Source organism: Panthera tigris, chromosome C1 (assembly GCF_018350195.1).
Source record: "Panthera tigris isolate Pti1 chromosome C1, P.tigris_Pti1_mat1.1, whole genome shotgun sequence".
Lineage (NCBI taxonomy): Eukaryota > Metazoa > Chordata > Mammalia > Carnivora > Felidae > Panthera > Panthera tigris.
The window spans coordinates 67,457,653-67,468,021 of NC_056667.1; positions in this window are offsets into that span (position 1 = coordinate 67,457,653).

Genomic DNA, 10,369 nt, shown 5'->3' on the forward strand with positions numbered 1-10,369 from the left:
AGAATGGCCTCACATTGGGCTTTAATGGATCTGTGACAGAATACAGCCTCTAGATCATAAAAAAAAACATTCTTCCTATTTTCCTGGAAAGACCAGGTTCAAACAAGTTCAAAGCTACGTGCTAAACACACGTACATCCACATGCGCGTGTGCGCACACACACACACACACACACACACACACCTGCGTACTTTCCTTCTCAAGGTGAATCAGTGAGTCACTGAGTTTATACTACTCTCTGTACAAAACTAACAAACTTGCCACCCACCAAAATGTGCAATTTAATCTTTTACACTTGATAAAGTGAGTCTGTGTTTCTACTGATCACTCACTGTGCTTATAATACTTTCTTATTTATTTGATACTTTTCTGTTTATACTTCAAAATCCCTTCTAAAATTCCACTTTAGCAGTGTCTTTCATTAACACATAGGAAGAATTATGGTAGTTTGCAAATACTAATACTAATACTACTAATAATATACTTAAAAGTAATATCATGTCTTGTGTGCCTCATATGAACCAAGTCCTTAAAACAAGCTTATTAAGTAGTATCTGTGTTACAGGTAAGGAAATAGACATTCAGTGAGACTGAGTAACTTGTGCAAGAAACAATATGTACAAAACCAAAATTTGGCCCAGTCTTTTTCTCCCATTAGCTGACATGTCCCCTCTCACCACCACACTTGACCTAATGAGAATTTCCATCCTTGTCCATCTACCTATGTATTATGTATTATATGTTATGTAACCTCAAGAACAAGCATAATTTTACTTATATTTTTCCAATACAATATGTATTATATAAAAAGATTTTCAAAATATTTTCTGAGTGAATGAGTCAACCAAATAGTGACCAAATCACACGTTTGTACTAAACATGTACCGACACTAAAGAGTTAATGACATGGAAATAGAAAAAATTAGAAAACATGGTCTCAATTTCAAGTAGCTTACAAAATTCCAATTTAGAAGCAATATGGAATGGTGTAAAGACATAAGAACAGGCTTTTAGTACATTCAAATTTGTAATTTTGACTTTGCCAATACCAAGATTGGGAAAGTCATAAAATTTCTGTTACATTACTTCACAGCTTCTCAAAAGCCAAAAGGTTACTTTATGTAATCAGAAAGCTGACTTTCCACCATAACAATCTGTCACTATCCTCTAAGAAAGTCAATCTTTGATAGCACAGTTCATATGTGTAAATCAGTGGTATTTAGGGAAAAAAATGGTTTAAAGTATTTGCATATTACAACAGATTCCACTTCAGAAAGCACAGGTTTGTGAATCTGTTAAAATTTTGTTCAAGTTTTTATTTAAATTCAGTTAGTTAACATACAGTGTAATATTAGTTTCAGGTGTATAGTTTAGTGATGCCTCACTTACATACAACACTCGGTGCTCATAAATTTTTGAACGGATATGAATAGTAGAAGAGTTGCTCTAAGCATATTACTTTTGTTATTTTATTTCATCTCGAACTCTGGGTTTCAAATTCCTCACCTATGTAATGGGTATTCTATAAAGGTATAAAAAGTCCTAATCAGGAATGGACACATAGTAATACGAGGCAAATAGCATTTTCCTTTCCCTTTCTGCCTCTAATAATTTCTCTTGAGATCTCCAGACATTTAATATCTTGTCCATTGAATCCCTCTACATATAGAAATAATCTTCAAAACATATTTAACAATTAATAGAGCACCAGACTGACCAGTCAAAAAAGGGTTCTGTTTCATCAATAGGAAGCTCTAAACAACTGACAAAGCCTAGGCAAATGTGTTCTGGTAGATAAGTAGACCTGGCCCAGATTATTTGAGCTTCACAGTCAGAAGTGCACCAACCTGCCTTATTCCATGTGGATTGATCTACTTACTGCATTCCGAGTCAGTTGTGGCATTGTGGCCACAATTTCAGAATTTCAGAAACCCCAATTTTAGAATTTCAGAAACCCCAATTTCAAGTTTTAGCATTGCCCATGGTTCTGACCCTTTCTTCAACATCAATTTTTAATATGTTTATCTTCTTTAAACTTTTTTTTTTGATAAAGAAAATGGGAAAAATGCTTCCAACCATGGTAAACTAGTCAAACCATGATAATGCTTCTTCCAACCATGGTAAACTAGCCAACCATGATAAACTAGTCAAACATTTATCAAGTGCTTATATTTATCATATACTTAAGTTATATAAGATATCATAAAATTGACCACTAGCAGATATGGGAATAAGTGGCAGAAAGAACCTTAAAACCGGTAGCTTGATTCCAATAGAGTAAAGTAGGTAATGTTAGCATCTACAAATCAAGATAGAGATGCAATTTATGGAATATGCAAATTTATGTCAATGTCCAATAAAGTTTAAGTGCAGATTACTCAAGTTTTGACCAACAGCTCCAAGATTGAAGTATTGAGTTGTTAAGAGAAAAGCTTTTTAGCAATGGCATTGTCAAGAAGGGTCTTAAACGTAGTAGAACATAATCCTCTTGATTGGAGTTTGTATATGGACTGTCCCTTAGCTTTTAGTGTTATCCCACAAAATATTGTGTCACAAATATTTAGAACAATTTATCCAGGATATTTTTGTCCTATTTCTCCACCTAATCATGTAAGAACTCAGAGTATTGTTAAAGAAGTTACCAAAAGACCATTCTTGGTTATGACACAAAGACATTTCATTCATGTTTCTTGAATAGATAGAAGAAATCAGCCACTAGTTGATCATAACCTGGCAGAAAAGTGCTAAGTATACAAAAACCATTTAAGAACAGAGGGAAAAAAACCTTATTAATGAAATGTCACAAAATATCATGGTTCATTAGTCCTAACTTCTCAATGCCTACTGAGCTAAGTATAGACTTTTAAATAATAAAATCACTCCTTTTATGCATACATTTTAAAAAATACCAAAAATCTTAAAGATAAAATTTACTAAATATAATAATAATTTTTGAGAAAGTAATTTTAAAATCTAAAAGCTCCTTACTTGAAGATTACAATGTACAAAATATCTGAATTCAACCAAATTAATTATTATGAAGCAGCTTTAAGCTTTAATTTTAATTCTTGGATTTACCGAACTCAAGAAAGTATTTAGCAACCTGTTTATGTGTTATGTATGTTGTAATTAAAGCTTTAAATGTATTCATAAGCACATTTATAAAAATTATAGTGGCATGTGTTTAGAATTTTTGATTTTTTTAACCTTGCAGTTACAAGAAAAGTTTTTTAAAAGCTGTGGAAAGTACCATGTCTTTATATCTTCATTTTATTCTTCATTCCTTTGTGATTATTTAAGTAAGGATATCCTGGTTGGTGATACTGAGATTTTGTTTTATTGCACAAGCTTCCAATAGATGAGACTGTCCTCACTCCTTAGGTTTAGGTGTCATGCTCTTGAACTGATCTTTTAGAATTCTGAGATTGCCATTACAATGAAATAAAAGGGTGGGAATTGTGTGTGAAACTATCCAGGTCTAGTGACCAACATCATTTTCTTCTGTTTGCTCAGAAACAATAAGGGGGAGATAAATTATTAGATTCCCTTACTTGTGATTTCTCTCACTAGCATTTTTGTGTAAAAGTTATCTGAAGTGGAATAAAATAAATAGTCCTCTAGCTACAAAATCAAAATAAAATGTTGTTGATTTACAAAAATTGTTTTGAGATCTACTCCAACAATATTATTTTCATTTTAATATATATTTGTGAACTAAAATATATCGAGAATAATAGTATTTCCCTTGAGGATCTCTCTGCATCTACTTTTCATCATTATATGCATATAATGTATATAATGTATACCTTTACATTATATACATATAATGATGAAAAGTAGATATATATATATATACCCTAGATATATATGTATGTGTGTGTGTATATATATATATATATATATATATATATATGGACAATCCTGCTTATAAGGAGAGCATTTGCTTATAAATGTTATAATTTAAAATTTTAAGTCATGTCTATATCTCTTCTTATACCATATAAATATACATGTATTTGTATACTAACTTTACAGTTCACTAGTTGCACACTTAGCTATAATAGTTTTGTTTAAAACAACATAAAATCATATATTCAGAAGTTAGGCCTGGAGTTCTATATCTCAATGTACAACTTATATAGTAGAAATCCAACTTTTTATTTGGTTTTAATAGGAGAGCTAGTTATATGGTTGACAGTACAGCATTTGCTTAGCAACAAAACTTGCTTCCATTTCATTTTAGAAGGCCTGCTCTAGTTTAAGCATTATATATGTATTTTGGCTGAATAAAAAGTTGTCACAGATCTGTGACTTCAAATTGTAACAGTGCTTGCAAAAGTTGGCTGTCTGAGCTCAGACCACTGTATCAGATAGTGTAGATATCATTAAAACAGTTCCTTTATGTTATATTCAGATGAAAATCTTACTACTATCTAAATATAAGAACTGTAGTCTTTAGGGAAAGTCAACAGAGTTTTCAGGAAGAGAGCCTCCTGAAATTCAGGTTTAGCTCAGGTGGTAACATAGGTTATCTAAATGGGTAGACCAAACAATGAGTTATTAATTCAAAAATCAGACATCAATGGTCTGAAAAACTGATGTTTACCAAGAAATCCCCATGGACAGGCTGGCATTAGTAGAAGCTCAATAAATGTTTGTTGAATAAATAGGCAAATAAATACTCAAGGTCAGATCAGGTAATGTTTGACTCATACAGGATGTTTGTCCCTGCTGTCTTCATACTGTCACTGTTGGAAAAACCCAGTACCTAGAGATGGAGGGTGTAGCAAGGAAGAGGGAGACCACAGGCTCACAAAACTCCTGACTGTGCAAAGGCATAAGTGCTAAAATTACCAGATTTTTATGTGCATCTTTAATATAAAACACTGGGGTTTCTTTCTCTTTCTTTCTTTTTCTTTCTTTTCTTTTCTTTTCTTTTCTTTTCTTTTCTTTTCTTTGTAAAAGCAAAAGGAAGTTGTTCAAAATTCTCAATTGAATTCTGTGCAACAAAGACAAAAAAGTGATTGTGGAAGTCTGATGTAAAGTAGAGGATTGTAGGACAAACATTGCCGACTGTTGTTTTGCCCCTGGGAAGTTAGATATTTATCAGTGGGACCAAGGAAAGAAAGAAAGAAGAAAGAAAGAAAGAAAGAAAGAAAGAAAGAAAGAAAGAAAGAAAGAAGGAGGGAGGAAGGAAGGAAGGAAGGAAAGAAAGGGGGAAAGGGAAAAAAAGTAGAGACATCTTACATAACTTTGAATAACAAGCTTAAAGGCAGACAGAAATAGAAGTAAAATGAAAAATAATCGCATTTTTTGAAAATAACAGGAATTTTCTCACCATTGGGAATTCGGTGTGGAGTTGAATGATGAATAGGACAATAGGTTAGAAAGTGAGTTTGAAGGAAAGTGAAAATAGAAAGAATGGGAAATATTTGTTAACATATAAATTTGGTGCACCAAGTTTATGCAAATACAAAAAAAAATGTACTGCCAGTTGAGTCTTCTTTTTTGAGTTCAAGACTTCACACTTATTACAGAATGAAAAAGTGCATATTTTGATTATTGAAGCTGAAAAACAAAATCACATAAAAATAGTTCTCAAACGCTGTAAAATAAAACTATGCAAGAGTTCAAAACCCCACGTTAAAGAGAGGAATGTATCCAGTTAAAACTGTAGGGGGAACTGAGGTGAGAAAATAATTACTCAAATTGAAGTCAATCCAGAATACGAGGCTGGAACAGGAGCCATGTGGAACACATCACGTGGCGTTTGGAGAAAACAGACACAAGCCTTTGTGTGGGATCATGGAGTCATGCACACGTGCACAAGTACCGGGGAAGGCCAACACTGTGTGATTCCAACAAGGAGGTCATTCTGCAGTCTACTACATTTTGACTCAGAAACTAAATGACAGACTATTACAGTCCCAAACCCCCCTCAGTAACTAAAAGAAAGTCATCCGATAGTGACTGGCACTCATAAAATGAAGTGACTAGACCCTTTTTGAGAGATCAGATTTTCTTACTGACTATCAAGACAAACCCAAGCTTATTTCTCTTTGAACAATCAGGCATACTGCATGAGGTTAAAAAAAGGATTAAAATAAATTGTTCTCAAAAGAGTAGATTCTTTTTCCTATTTTGTATTATTAGATACTTCAGTAAAAATGAGATATTTTATAAAATAAGGTTTATATGTATTTTTCAGACGAGATCGGGCGCGTTCAGGGTGGTATGGCCGTAGACTACATGTAGTTTTCAAAATGTCAACATGTTTAGCAATTTTATGAAGTTCGGCAAAAACTTTGTAATTCATCTTCAGTTTACCGAGAGATGCTGTGATGCATGTGGTCCACTTCTAATGGTCTCATTATAAAATCAAATCTATTAAGTCTCTTTAACATAAGACATGGAAAAAAAGCTAGGGGTTTTAACGTCAGGCACCCTGAGCTTGCATTCTAGCTTTGCCAATCACAGACGTGAAGTTGAACTTCTTTGACTTCCAGTTCCTTCATTAAGAGTATTGAAATAATAATATTTAGCTCCATAGAATTATTTTGAAAATGAGCCAGCTTGTGGTAGGTGCTACATTCACTATAATGCTGTATGGTGTACTTAATGGGCAAATTATTATTGGCAGGCACTGGGCTAGCTGGTAGGAACAAAAAAATGAAAATACCTAACTTCCTTGCCGTTGAGAAGCTCACTCTCTAGTGAAAAAAACACACAGACGGGCAGTTCTGACACAGTTTAATAAATACGCTAACACAGCCCTAGTTCTTAGGAGGACATGGATTCTATAGGAAAAGGAAATTCCCAAAAACTTTGTCCCGCCATAGAATATTCTACTTTTCCAACTTTCTTGTCTAAAGCATTGCAGTGATCATAGTGGCAGTGAGGCTGTAAATGTCAAGTAAGCTATAGCAAATCCCAACTCCTTTGGAGATATGAGGACATGGAAAGTCTCCATTCCCAAGAAGCTGTGAGATCATGTCTGATTTAAGTCCCAATCCTAAACAAAGCGGGACTCATGCTGGGTTTCATGTGCAGAGTTTCATGTCCAATCCCTGTAACGAGGTGATAAGGCCTGTGTCACAGTTAGTCGGTAGCAGGCGATGCAATTAACAGGATTGCACTAACCTGGAGATGCGCCAAGCTGGCAAAAGAAGGATTAGAAAGTAAATGAAGTGAACAACCATGAACCAGCAAATAGGGCTTAATGGACAGTACAAGTCAGTGAGGCAAAAATGGGCCAATTTGCTCTCATTGATTTTCACTGTCCATTGAGCCGCATTCCTCTTTTGCTTTCTAATGCATTTATCTTGGCCTAGGCAAGTTCTCTGGCTGTCATCCTGGGGACAGTTCCATTGACCGCGACAACTCCATGAGTGGACCAAAGTACAATTTGACCCACAGAGCCCTCTCTCAGGCATCCTGATGGGATGTTCTGATGGCTAGGAGAGTCAGAGAAAGAAATTCCAATAGGTCTTATGCCCAGGAAGTCATTGAGGAGACTTTTATCAGAAGAATGGAAGTAAATATTACAAAGTTTCATTCAACTTGTGTGTTCCACCTTATTTTTAAATAATTCATCAAGGCAAAGGACAACACTCTACCCTGCTGTTCTCCACTAGTTTTAAATCATCTCCAGTGGAAGTGCCAAATGACTTCTGCTATCCAGAATAAAGAAACCTGATGACCATTTGTTGTTCACTAGCTATTATGAGAGGAAAGCCATGCAGCCACTTAAACTCTAAGAATAGGAAGATTGAGTCAGCTAGGCTAGGATACAAAGCAATATTTCCACCTGGAATAAGCCCTTCTTCTCTGCCTCTTTTCTACTCTTTTCTCACCTCCTCTTGTTTCCTGGCCTGTCTGCTTCTCTCTATATACATATATTTTTCTTGTTTGGCTATATCTGCCCTCTGTCTTCTTTTTCTTACCTACTGGATGCTTTCTTTTTTCTTACTTTCCCTATGCCCCAAAAGTAAATGCACTGCCTATTACATCAAAAGCCAGTCAGGAAAAGCCACATTTGTCCACTGCATTATCCAACAAGTTGTGTTCCAGATAATTGCTCCCTAGCCCTACCATTTGTGCATAATTTTAGAATGAAGTGGCGTCTGAGATTTTGAAATTCCATCAGTTGCTTTTGGGGAAAAATCTTTATCCAGTTTCATGTGAAACTGCATACCTTGCCATGATCCTGAGCCCAACTTCATATCATTAAAAGAAACTCGGATTTGCAGAAAATATTTATCTATCCATAAGAGAAAGATTTTATTGAGTTAAGAAGTAATAGACAATGTGTACAGAGAATTACGTTTGATATTTACCACAGTATGAACCTCCTTATGAAAGGGGACACAGTGATACCTTCAGCAATTCAGAGTCCATAATTACAAAGAACAGAAGGAAAGTCTTTTGTCCCCAATGCTGCACGAGGAAGCCTCTGAGATTTCCCTGGCTGTGCTGGAAGCTTAGACCCTACTTAGCTCAGGAGGGCTAATGAGACTCCGACCTGACGAGGAATGGCTGCAGGCCTGAAAAAGACTTTTTTTTTCTCCCCAAGCTAATTAACAGGTATTTTCCATGAGTCCAGTAAAATAAGAATTTATTTCTCTAGTTGCCCTTGTAAACAATACCTCATTCAATTATTTGGCAGTAGGGCACACGTACCAAGAAATGATCGGGGATGGCTGGTGAGTCCACTCGCTCGGCCCCAAATATGATTCCTTTTTTGCTGTTGTTTTGTTTTAAACTGTTAATAAACTAGCAAGAAAACGAGAGGGTTGGGGGTAAGTCTCAGATGTCACAGGTCATACTGGTTTTGGTTATTAGTTCTCTCCTCACCCAGGCCCTGCTCCCCAATGGACCATTTCCCCCTTGCGTCCATCAAGTAGTTTTGCATTCCTTAGATGAAACCTGGGGATTACGCGGCCAGCTGCGATAGTACTTTCCTGGAGCTGCTGCTGCTACTGCTACTGCAGCCAGTAGAAGAGATACTGGGGCATTTGATATTCCAGAAAGTGTTAACTGCAGCTGCTAAGCAGCAGAAGAAAAACCAAGTCTTAGTCTAAGTTATGCATTGCGTGACACGTGCATTTGATGTTTCTTCCTATGTTTCCAAAGCAGCATGTGCAACATATCACACTCAAACTGTCACCATCTGAAACAGAACAGCACACAGGCAAAACGTTCCAGCAAGTCTATTGCATGCATGCGTTCCACCTGAAGCACCTGGAAATAACTAAACTTCCAAACATAGGTTGAGTTTTCTTTAACAGAGTAGGAAGCTTCTGTGTTGAAATGAATTTAATTTTAGATGGACTAATTTATCCTAATACGGGCCATCTGAATATTTCATCCTCCCTGTGGATTACTCCTAATATTCTCAGAATTGATCTTCATTACTTTATTTCCTCCCTACCTCCTATCCATTCTATCAGATTTTTTTTCCCCTAAAATGTACAGTTTTTTTTTTCCATATCACTCCTCTACTTAAAAACCATCAATGGTTTCCTTGATGCCAAAAATAAAGCTCACATGCCTTAGCTTGACATTTCAAGTTCTTTACCATCTGGCCTCAACTTCCCTATGGCTTCTGCCTCGTCTCCTAGTCAAATTGGTCTAATCACTGTTACTCCCATCATCATATTTCCACAGCCCCAAATGAAATCTCCTCTGAATTTTCTGGGTATTAATTCTCTTCCTTTTGCTTGAAATGACCACTTTCCTTCTCCCTCTCCCCTTAACCCTCTATCTTTATTGTGTCCACCTTCCAAATTCTACTTGCTCTGGAAGAATTTTTCTGCAACTGCATATTTCTTACAGACAGTGGACTGAGAAGTGTGGTGCTGGAGTGGAAAATAAAGTCTAGAAACCAGGAAAAAGGACAAGGGTTTTAGTTCCAGCACTAATACATAACAATAGCATGACCTTGATTGAGTCACTCAACCCTCTGGTTCTCTGTCTCCTTATTCAAAAAGTGGGTTTAATAATAACTGCCTTCCATAAGCCAACTGCAAAATCATATAAGATCATTCTGAAAAAGTACTCTGAAAATACTGAAATATTCTTTGAATGTAACATAGGATCACAATTTTTTTCTAAACAACCAGCATTTTCTGTGAACTTATGCCACACAATGTTCTGCCTAACCAATAACAACACTATGGTTGGTATTATTATTTACAAATAATAAAATGGAAATGCTAAATGACTTGTCCAAGTTAACATGAGGGGTGAGAAGAAGAACTAGGATTCAAACCAAGATAACTAGTCACCAGGGCTTGTTTTCATCACACTACATTTTATTGCTTTTTATGCAACCTTGTAATCAATCATTAGCATGCATTAATTAGTCTTA